The following is a 12,373-nucleotide window of genomic DNA, read 5'->3' on the forward strand; positions in this document are numbered from 1 at the left end:
CAGCAACTTTGACCACCCTCGACTTTTTCAGTGCGACCTGTGTCTTGGAAGGAGAGGTCATGGCTCCTGCCAAAAACATTTGCCCTTGGGGCATGAATAGTGAGTAGACCCAGACATGTCAGGTTTCACTGTGCCCTTGTCGTAGAGTTTAATCCAGTCCCACGCCACAGACAGTTCGGTAAAGAAATGTACTTTATCCTCAGACTGGACCCACAGGTGAGCAGGGAAGCGTAAGGAATATAGCTGGCCCGAATTATGCAGCTTTTTACTTTACTGTCATGAAGGATGCTCTCTGAGTTTGAACCTGGAGTGTAAAGTCAGGGTACAGGGACACCTTGGCATTTTCCACTACAAATGGGCAGTGTGTAAGAGCCTGCTGTAGGAGATGATCCTGGTCCCTGAAATGCAGGTGGTGGGCCACAGGACTTGGTGTGGCCCTAAGGTGAGGCTCCCAGGCCAGCACCATGTGTGCACATTCCAAGGCATAGAAGTTAGACGGGACACAGCCTCCTGGAGCCAGGTCTCAAGGAAAGCCAACAGTGAGTCCTCCTCAGCATGCTCAGGTAGTCACACAATGTGGATGTTATTACGCCTACAAAACACACAGGAGCAGACTAAGGGGCTAATTATGATTGCGGAGTTCCCGCATCCTCCGGGCCGGCGGAAGCCACCGCCGGCCCGGAGGATGCGGGAAATCCGCTGCGGAGCCTCCACAGACCCACCGCCAAATTAGGATGGCTGGTGGGTCTGCTTTTATGTCCGCAGCTTTTCCGCCGCAGTCGCCTTCCGACCGCGGCGGAAACGCACTAACATGTCTGGCGGTGTCTATCAGACACCGCCAGGCATATTAGGATGTCTGCAATACTATGCTTTTCCACGGCGGCATTTCCGCCGTGGAAAAGCATACGGTTCTGCACTGCGGGGGCCCGTGTCGGGCCCCCTAGGTGAAGGGGGGGTAGGGGGTGCACATGGGGGGTACCTATGGTACCCCCCTTCATTTGCGTGCACGAAGCGGCAGGCACCGCGAGGTGCCTGCCGCTTTGTGCATGCAAATGCACTGTTGTCATTTTTTACATTGCAGCGGGTGCCGCTTCAAGCAGCACCCGCCGCAATATAAACAATACAGGATGTGACCGCCAGGGTGGCGGTCACATCCTAATTGTCATGGAGGGACCGCCGCTGCCCCTGCGGATGGTCCCTCACACTCAGTGGTGGCGGACGGACGCAAGTCCGTCCGCCATCATAATCGGCCCCCAAGTCTGGAAAAGGTGTGTGCCTACAGCAGTAGCCGTGTGGTACTGGTGGTGAATGCGTGAGACAAGGGCTGCCAGAAATATAGACTGTTAATGGCGGGAGGCTGGAGCAATTCCCATCAGACCACCCATGTGGTGGAGTTTACGTCATGTGGGAAATGCTGATCATGCCATCCCAAGTCCGACCATATAGTGCCGGTGCGGGAATGGATGTGAAAAGTATCATCATAATCTACATCCTAAAGTGATGTGAATGAAAAAAAGTGCAGTGCTCAAATAATAGTGAAGATAAAATTAACTATCCGGACTCCAAAAAGCATTGTGACAGAAGTCCGGGTGTCAAAGATTAAAAGACACGCTGGGTAGTAAGACTACCCTCTAGCGCAGTGCAGTATGGTCGACATGTTTCAGCTTTGGGGGCATCTAGCCCGGCTTTCTTCAGGACCGTTGACAAAAATTAGCTACTACAACTACATACAAGGTGTATTAGTAATGAATAACAGACATGTACTGAAAAAGTTACTTCTATATCAGGAATGTGAATACTTAAATGTCCACTGGAGGGAGAGGCATTGGTCTGCTCCTGTGTGTTTTGTATCTTGATGTTGGGGAGCGAGCAGACAGGTCACTAAACTTTCCCCTTGACCCTCCACACACCCTTTTTGTTTACAATGTTATTACGCCTAGCCTGTCCCTCCTGGTCATCCAGGTGGGTTGCCAAATGGCGAGTCTTCTGAAGAGCTGATATGCGAGGATCTGCCAACTGAACCAATGGCGTCAGGGTCTGTACTACAGTCTCCAGGGCACTGACCTTCTCCGAGATCTTCTGTGATACCTACTATCTACTAGAGACCACTTTTTCCCAGAACACATGGCTCTCTTTTACCAGCCATGGATCTGAAAGCTGCTTGGTAGTTTCAAAGTTGGATTAGGCTGTGCATACAAAATACAGTTCTTCTATTAAATTAAGTACTACATTTAAGGTAAATGTAAACATTAATACAGTGCAGACATTTTTCCACCTCACAAAATGTGAGTAAAGAAAAGAGTTCAGTTTCTGTATGAGCTTTTTCGTGAACCTATTGACTGGATGGAGATAGATATTTAGCAATAGAAGCTGAGAAATTGAGTTTCTGCTTCAGTTCAATTTCCTGTGAATTGTCTTCCTTTGCATTTATATAATCAATTCTGCAATTGAGGGTATTTAAAACAAAGGTGAATAGTCCACCTTTTACTCTGTGCAGCCATTCTATTTGACGGCAATGAAAATTGTTCCCTACAGGACACCCCAAAATATGTCTTACTCAGGCACCCAAAGACCTTTAGATGATGCAAGATGCTTGTAGAGTTCCCTATAGGGTGGAAGGGGGGCTGGATGAGGTAACGTGAGCGGGAAGCGCTGGAAGGATTTGTAAGCCCGTGCTACAGGATCTTCAGCCTCTTTGTCCCTTTGGACCTCCGGCAAGCTGCAGGGGTGCATCGTCAACCACCCACCCACCCGGCAAGAGAACGAGGGCGGAGCACTGACAGTTAAAACAAGAGGACATGCAGAATAATGATGGCGTTTCAGTGAATGGATGGCCACAGGAGGGGGTAGGATCCACGTGTTAAAAGGGTAGGCGGAAGGGGGGACTGACCTGCTGGTGGTCCTGGTCTCTTCAGCCCTAACCCACACGTATGGACTGAGTTGAACAGTGGGGAGGCTACCTGAGTGCAGGACCCCGGTGGGTGGGCCAGTTTGCCATGTGGGCCCTGGTTTTCAAGTAGTACAACTGTTCGCTGTAGCGCGTTGGTGCCTGCTGGCACAATGTGCGCAGCTCAGTGGGGGCTTGGTGGGTCGAGATAGCCAAGTTCAAGTGTATGGCCAAGTTCAAGAGTAATGTGGAGCATACTTTCTTTACTGCCTTAGACAGGTCAAGGCCACGGAATTGTACGGCCAAGTTTAAGTGTAATGGCGTGCCAAATTACCTTGCATCCTTCGTCATTGTGATGCTGTTAAAATGCTGTAATAGTTTTATATCCAAAAAGGACATGTTACTATCGTGTTGGTCACTGGCGAATTACAGAATTACCTGGTTTGTGAATAAAAGGCTACGCCATGAATAACACACTCTGATTCTGAGATTTCTTGGGCCATTGGGAGGAGTGATTGTCACGTTGTGCGCGTACAATTGTTAACCAGATTATGCATGGGTCAAACTGAATTTTTTTTTTAACTTGGATTACTGTTGACAGGGAAGGAGTTGAATTACTGAAATCTGTTGTTCATTCCCATTGTCTGACCAGAACTGTTCCCTTAATTGAGCCATATTTGACATGGTTAAATAATGTGTACCACCACCAGCTTTTAACCGGGTTCAGAATGGATCTTTTCTTGCCATTAATCAGTTTTCCTAAGGACTGGGCTGCTCAAGGTAGCCTTGGTTCATGTGAGTGTGACAATATTTTGGCCCAGACCAATGTACATTCAGATTTGTTCTGCAGTTTTTATGCTTCTCCTAAGAGAAAATGTTTAATTCACATTCTAAAGTCTCTCAAATGTAATCAAGTAAGGTCTGCCATGTTTGTGTGGAATATCTGATTCTTTTGATTGTTGTTGGAATTTGTTTGATTTTTGATTGAAAAGATCAATCTCTTGCCCAGGTAAATTAGCAGTGTGCTAATGTTTAGTACATTGTGGTTATGCACTTTGTCCCTTTTTTCTGCTTTGTCGAGGTAATTTTATGCTGTTATAAACTGTAACTTAGATTGGAGAGGTAGATATGGCTCTCAGGAAGACTTGGTGTTTACTAATGTTTATTGTACTATGGAAGTGTACTTTGTCTTTTTTCTCCTATCGTTGCTGAATTGTTTTATAATACTGTTTTGATTGTTTGGTTGTATGGGCACTTGTATAGCGCATGGCTACCCGGAAGCATCCCAGCGCTGCAGTTGTTACTTAGAGGTATGATCTCTTTATGGAAAAAGCCAGGTCTTTAATTGTTTTCAGAACTTCAGATGGTTTGTCTCGCTCCATAGGTGTAGTTGGAGGGCATTCCAGAGTTTGGAGGCATTAAGTGAAAATAGCCTTCCGCCACTTCTGGCCTTCTCGATCCTAGGGACCACAGCAAGATGGAGTTCATTTGATCTGAGTTTCCTGTAAGGGCAAATCATTGCATTTCTAATTAAGAGTCCGCTTCCATTCGCGCTTTGTGGGCTATGCAGAGAGCCTTAAAGTTTATTCTCTCCTCTACTGGAAGCCATTGAAAAGAGTGTAGTGCAGGTCTTGCTGAGCAGAGGTTGGGGGTGTCAATGAGCAGCCTCTCAGCAAACTTCAGTATGTCCTGCAAGTTTTGAAATTACCTCCTTTGCGGCACCTAAATAAAGAACATTTCCATAATCCAATCTGGATGGAATTAGGGCCTGGGTCACTAGTCTTTTTGCTGTGGGCTAGGATGGCTCAGAGATGCAACCAACTGTGTATCGTTGGCATATGTCACCATGTGGATGCCAAAGAAGGACAGTACTTCGGTCAACGGGGCCAAATAGGTATTAAAAAGGGTGAGGATCCCTGTGGGACTCCACACTTTAAGGGCATGGGCCGTGAGTTGGTATTGCCCTCGAAGACCTGGAAGGATCTCCCCTCTAGGAAGGACTGCAGCTATAATAAGGCTGTTCCCGTCACTCCTACACTCCTGAGGCGGTGAATCAAGACACAGTGGTTAACCGTGTCAAAAGCCACACTCGGGTCAAGGAGGATTATTGCTGCTGCTCCTCCTGCATCCAGTATTTTTATTGTTTCTTCCACCACTGATAGTATAGCAGTTTCCGTCCCTTGACCAGGGTGGAAACCCTGTAGGGAGGGGTGGAGAACACTGTTTCTTTCAAGAAAAGCAGATAGAGTGCGATCCGCATGTTTCTCCGCTATCTTACTGATTCCAGGTAGGAGCGAGATGGGGCGGTAGTTACCTAGATCAGTTGAATCCAGGTTAGACTTTTTTAACAGTGCATGCACCATTACCCTTTTCTACTATCAAATGAAGCATTAATCAGACAGGTGGCTGTAGGGGCAATGGTTGATCCGACCAGAGACAAGATGTTGGGAGGTGCAGGTCTAATGGCGATCCGCTTTTTACTGATGACAATATGGCTAGGAAAAGTTCCTGAGTTAGCAGGGGGAAGGTCACCAGTTCGTGTTTTCCTTATTGCCCACCATCATTCCTGTGAATGATTGGAATGTTCCTGTCTTCTTGGGGAAGGTGCTCAAGAATGCTCTGGACTTTAGTCGAGAAAGAATTGGCCAATTCCGTGCAGCGAAGATTTGAGGTATCCGGCCGGGCCGCCGAGCCAGGGGCTTTCATTAGCTTTGTAGCAATGTGGAAGATTTCTCTGGAGGAGTTACCAGCCGATACCATCTTTCCCTCATAATAAGAGGCTTGAACAGTTTTATTTATTTCTGCTTTATATCGGCGTATGGCTGTCCTATATTCCGTTTTTTTCCGAGGGAGAAGTGTTTCCTCCACATTCTTTCTGCTTTTTTGCACTGTTGTTGTAAAGTACGTAATTTGGGGGTGTATCACTGGACCTTGTTCGGGCCAGTTTTTTTTTGGGTTAAAACTTTCGGGAGCACAAGATCAAGTGACCCCTCAATCCAGTTACAAAATGTTTTGTTAGCTATTGTGGGGTCAGTGATGGGACTTGATAGAGTCGTTTCCAGTTCTGATGTCCACCTCTCGAGAGGGAGTTTGGACCACGGTCGTATTTGGGAACGTAAACGCGTGGCACTTGTGCCCAAAGTAAGGGGATCAAAAAGTGTTCTGACCATGGGAGGGGGATTGGTTTTTTCCCTTCCAAATTTTCCAAATTTGAAAAAATGGGGTCAAGAAGATGTCCTTTTTCGTGGGCTGCTAGCGAGACCTTCTGAGTCAGTTGGTAGGTCAGAAGTCTTGAGCCAATTCTGTTGCTAGTGGAGCTGAGGGGTCATTAAAATGCAGATTAAAATCCCCAAGGTGGGTGAAGTTTGCAGCGAGAATAGCAAGATTGCCTGCTGTTCCTGACAATGTTTTGCCAAATTGGCCTATCGCCCCAGGTGGGTGATAGACGAGGATGCCAGAGGATGTAAGGGTAGGTGTGAATTCAATCACAAAATGGGAGTTCTCACAGTCTGTCAACGGACAGCCTATCAAGCGGCAGGTCAGGTGATCCTTATAGATGATAGCATTCCCACCACCCTTACCTATCCCTCTGTCCCTCCTCTGAATCGAGTGACCTGGAGGGAGAGCTTGGACAATATCCGTCTCTTAGCTAGTATTGAGCCAAGTTTCCATGAGAAATAAGACTTTTTCATTTAAAAATATAGAAATTTAACTTGTGTGCCTGGGCAGGGATATGCAATTTAATAGGAATAATTTATATACTTTCCCAAGGAGTGGGGGGGTCTATAGGTATTGGAGGTTTGAACTGGCACTGGGGGCACTTATCTTGGCATGCCTGAATTGAGATAGAATGTGCACATTTTGGCTCAAGGATACAATTCTGTTATTTAGGCTGCACACTAGCATAATGATACTGCCCTGGGGAAGAAGAACCTGGGGTACTGGCCCCTGGACCCGGTCGGACGTGGACGGGCACAGACGGGCTTGACTCCGGAGCTCCCACTGCACGGTCGCGTCATCTGGTGCTTTTGTAGTGTCCGATATGCGTCGGGATTCAGCAACTAGAATGGGGACCCATCGCCTACGTGCAGATGTTTGTTAATTAAAAGACCCCTCTACCCAAGAGCTTTAACACAGGATTCCCAGAACTCGAGACAGTTCAAGACAACACTCCTTTTAAAAAGTAGCAGCAAGTTCGTTTTTGGCGCAATAGCAGCAAGTTCTTTCTTTTAAAATAGCAGAATAGTGGAAAGGGGCGACCACTCGGTCCCCCCGAACGTATGGCGGAGTACCACGATCCCCCCGGGAAGCCATCTTGGGCGGGAGGCGAGTCTCGGCTGGTATGCCCGAAGCGGCGTAGCCGGGGCGCGCTTTTTCCCGCCCTAGAATGGGCTGGCCTAGACACTGACGCGGCTGGCCACGCCCTGGGGGCAGGCAGGGGCGGGTTTACGCCCGCCCTGAAGACGGATAAAAGGGGACGCAAGACCAGAAGGCATCCTCTTGTTCCTGTGCTCTGAAGCTGCACCTCCTCGCTGCACGTGAGCTCGAGACGGAACGAAGAGCCAATTTTGAGCGTGGTAATCTTTTCTTTGTGTCTTACAGATACTCTGTCGGAGAAATGCCCAAGAAAGGCGGGAAGAGAATGTCGACTGAACAGATGCTTCGGGTCCTCATGAAGGAGATGACCGAGCTGAAGAAGCGGGTGGCGGAGAGAGAGGGGGAAGGGGGGCCGGAACGTCCCTCGGTCGGAGCAGCTCCAGGAGGAAGAGCCAAGAGGCCGAGGAGGGGAGCAGCTGGGGGAGACGTCCCGGTTCCCTGTACCCCGCTCGAAGCGCCAACCCCAGTACCGGTGGAGGGGAATCCGATTCCCGTTGTGGTCACCCCTGTGTCCAAGGAAGATATGCCGCCCGAGCTGGCAGCACAACTAGCAGCGTGGTTGGGCGAAGGTAGTGAGGGCGCCACGGCTGTCGACGCGCAGGCGCTGATGAAGCAACTGCGTGAGAAACGGGAGGCAGCCAAGGTGTCCGCGCCGGCTGCAGTAGTAGACAAGCCACAAGGGGCGATTACGACCGCAGAGGCAGCGTCCGGTGCAGGTAAGCGGCCATTGCCGATTGCGAGGGACGAGTCAGCACCCTCTCGTAGAGAAAGGTTGGGTCAACATGCGCCTTTGGCTGTTAAGGAGAAGATTTGGGCGGGGGAATACGTGAACATCTTCTCGTTGCTTATTGATCATTATGAGGTGGAGCATGTTAAGGGCCAGAAAGACCTCATGCATCCGAATGTTTGGCGCGCAAAAATGGCCGCCTTTAAAGTAAATGAAAACATTGGCAATTGGGGCAAAGCATGGGGGGTTTTTACGTCGATCTTGGGGGAACGAAGGCCCGAGTTGCTTCCCGAGTTGCCGACTTATCAGTCGCGAATCATGGGGTACTCGACATCACACCAGGGTAACCATTGGTTCTGCTACGATAATCTTTTTAGAAAAGCTAAAGAGCATGATAAAAGCTTAACCTGGGATTGTTATGATTCTTTGTCATGGGATAAAATGAAGGAGACTGGTATGTTGAAAATGCCATTAGTGGGGAGTAATGTTGGCGAATCCTCCCGCCAATATGCGGGGACGCCCTTTCGTTCAGGTACGGGTAACGACGATTACTCGAGACCTGCCAGCAATACAGGGAAAAGGGGGTTCTGTTGGAATTTCAACAGAGGTAAATGTACTAGGCCCCAGGGATCGTGTAAATTTAAACATGAATGTAGTGGGTGCGGGTCGTCCCATCCTGAGTCCACGTGCAGAGCCAAAACGGGTGATAACGGGGGTAGAGGAGGCGCCAAACAGGTCTAAACTAGTCCGAGGGGCGCCTTTACCTACCCCGATTGATACCTTGGCAATGATTCCCTGGCTCAGTGAATACCCGGATCGTACTTCTGCTGGGGTGTTGCGGAACGGGTTTTCGTATGGTTTCCGCATCCCAGTGGGGGACTTTCAGGGTGTGGACAAATGTAAAAATCAACTTTCGGTCCTGCAGCATACGACCGTGGTACAGGATAAGATCCGGAAAGAGGTTACTCGAGGTCGGGTCGCCGGCCCGTTTAGTGTACCCCCGGTGCATAACTTTGTTTGTTCTCCTTTAGGGGTGGTCCCCAAGAGGGACCCGGGTGAGTTCCGACTGATACATAATTTATCAGCCCCACGTGGTCTTTCTGTAAACGAAGCGATAGACCCGGAAGTGTGTTCGGTGCGGTACGCATCCTTCGATGAGGCCGTAGCCATTTTGAATCGCCTGGGGCCCGGGGCGCTGATGGCAAAATCAGATATCGAGTCAGCGTTCCGGTTGCTCCCGGTACATCCAGACGATCAGCGTCTCCTGGGTTTCATGTTTCAGGGTCATTATTACATGGATAGGTGTATGCCGATGGGATGCTCTATATCCTGTGCCTATTTCGAGAAATTCAGTAGTTTTCTACAATGGGTCTTCACAAAGAAGACGGGTTTCCAACATGTAATGCATTACCTCGATGATTTTTTGTTCCTTGGGGCAGCCGGGGATCTTGAATGTGGCCAGGCCTTGGCCGAATTTTGTGTGTTAATGAAGCAGTTTGGTGTGCCATTGGCGCCAGGTAAGACGGTAGGTCCTGCGACTTGCCTCGAGTTTCTGGGGATCGAGTTAGACTCCAGTGAGGGTTGTTTTCGTTTACCTGCTGACAAAGTGTTGAAGTTCAGGGCAGCCCTGCAAATGTGTATAAGTGGATCTAAAGTTACGCTGCATCAATTACAGCAGTTAGTTGGACAGTTGAATTTTGCCCTGAGGGTTATACCAATGGCCCGCCCCTTTTCCCGTTCGATTGCCCAAGCCATGGTCGGCCTAAAGGAGGGCCATCATCGCACGAGACTATCGGCTGAGGTCCGCCAGGACATGCGCATTTGGTTGGCATTTCTGGCGGATTTCAATGGTCGAGTCGTCTGGAACAAACCGGCCGTGTCCTCGGAAGAGCTGGGGCTATGGACAGATTCGGCAGGGAGCATAGGTTTTGGTGCCATCTTCGGCACAAGATGGTCGGCACAAAAGTGGCCGGCATGGTGGCATGACAATGGACTGACATGTAATATTGCTTTCCTGGAACTTTTCCCCATTTTGGTGGCCCTGAGAACTTGGCCCGAAGGGTTCAAAGATCACTCTGTGGTATTTTGGTCTGACAATATGACCGTGGTCGAGTGTATCAATAGCCAGGCAGCACGATGCAAATTGATTTTGAGACTGCTCAAAGAAATTGTTTTACTGTGTATGCAACTGAATGTGCTATTCAGAGCAAAACATGTCCCAGGGGTAATGAACCAGGCGGCTGATGCACTGTCTCGTTTTCATATGCAGGCTTTCTCGGGTTTCCTTCCCACAGCGGACCCGGAGCCGGCACCCTTTCCCGAAGCTCTCTGGTCTCTCGGTGCCCCGAACTTCGTCACCTCGTGGGAGAGAGTTTAGCACCAAGGACGAGGAAGGCATATGAAGGGGCGTTCCGGTCCTATTTAGCCTTTTTGGGGACTGATAGAGAGGGGCTTTGGGGCCACGAGGAATGGGTGGTGAATTTTCTGATGTCTTTACATGTGGCTGGGAAATCGGTGGCTACGGCCCAGAGGCATCGGGCTGCCATTTCCTTTGTTGCCAGGGCTCATGGTATCCAGGACCCGACAGCGTCTTTCGTTGTACAGAAAGCGCTTCGTGGGTGGCAACGCCTTGAGGGTCGCAGAGTAGATGAGAGGCGCCCGATAGGTTTGGATAGGTTGGCCCAGTTGTTATCCACACTCCCTGCCACATGTTCATCTCAGTTTGAGACTGTGTTGTTCCGAGCCGCTTTTCCGCTGGCATTTCATGGGGCGATGCGGGTAAGCGAACTAGTGGCCAGGAACAAACAGGACGTGACAGGGGGTTTGTGCCAGGAGCACGTTCAGATCAGAGGAGAGACAATGACTGTCTCCTTTGTTAGGTCCAAGACCGATCAATGTGGGATGGGTGACTGCATAATCATACGCAGGATTCCCGGGTCCTCCATGTGTCCGGTAAAGTGTTTAGAAGACTACCTAACACGAAGGGTGGCATCATGGGGGGGGACCTTGTTGAGACACGCGGACGCCACCCCACTGACAAAATTTCAGTTTCAGCGGGTGCTTGCGATGTCAATTGCCGCTGCGGGCTTGAACCCGGGCGAGTTTGGGACCCATTCCTTTCGGATAGGGGCTGCTACAGAAGCTACAGCCAGGGGTCTTAATGTGGAACAAGTGAAACGAGTGGGGCGTTGGTCCTCCAATTGTTATAAAAGGTATGTGCGGTTGCACATGTTGTGAAGCTGTAATGATGTACTCACGCTTCTTGTTTTTGTTTGGTTTTCAGTTGCGCAAGCCTACGAGGCGGGGCGGACTATGCAGTCGACCCAACACCGGGCCAGCGGTCAGACATCACCGGCTGTGAAAAAGGAGGTGTGGGTCGTGGGCCACTCATACGTGAGGCGTGCCGCGGACGTATTCAAAGCAGGTGACATGATTCACGTAGCTGGGGAATACGGGTACAGGGTGTCCTTCTACGGAAGAGGCGGTCTCTGTATTGACCAGTTTCAAGCATTCTTCGAGGGTTTGTTAGGGCGGACGAGGTCACCGCCGTCTGTAGTCATAGTACATCTTGGGGGCAATGATTTGGTCACCACTGGTAGACGACTTCTCCTGGAGGCAATGCTTTCCACTGTAAGTTGGTTAGCGAGGAGAGTTCCGGGGTGCACAATTGCGTGGTCCCATATGATCCCACGAAAGGTGTGGCGGGGGGCTATTTCTGTTCCTGCTTTGAATCATTCTGTTAGAAAGCTTAATAACAAAGTGAGTAGGTTGTTCCGTTCCAAGACATTGCATTCTATTTCGCATGGGTGTATTAATGATGACAGTATGTATTTGGGGGATGGTGTGCATTTGTCTCGGGTGGGGAATGAGTTACTCATAGGAGACTTCTTAGCATGGCTAAAAACATTATAACATGACCTTTAGGTAGGAGTTGTGGGGGGTCCGGATAGCCGGTCAACTATCCGGCCTGTGGCGGTAAGGTCATGATCGGTGAGCACTAATTGGAAGATCCCTATGAGTGGGCGTCACCCAACACGGATGGGAGCGCTCGGGGGAGGTGGCCATTGGCCCCTCAACGGGGAGGCGGTCCCTTCTAAGGATGGGTCGCCGAAAGAAAAGGAAAGGCGGTCAAGGCCCCTTCCTGGGTAGGAGGGGTTACAGCCCCCTCCTGGGGAATTTCCCGGGGCCAGGACGTCTGCGACGGCAGATGTGGTAAGATGTGTGGGCTTTGGGGGGGGGTCTACGCTACCTTCTAGATACCTCACACGAGTCCTCGGACGACCTTTAAGTGGCGTCGAGTTTTATTGGGGCCCCCGTCAAGTCAAGGGAAATTGGTAGTTGCACTTGAGGTACGCCTCTGTGCTGTCGCCCCTCACAAGTGG

The sequence above is a fragment of the Lissotriton vulgaris genome, chromosome 7 (genome assembly GCF_964263255.1).
Source record: "Lissotriton vulgaris chromosome 7, aLisVul1.2, whole genome shotgun sequence".
Taxonomy (NCBI): Eukaryota; Metazoa; Chordata; class Amphibia; order Caudata; family Salamandridae; genus Lissotriton; species Lissotriton vulgaris.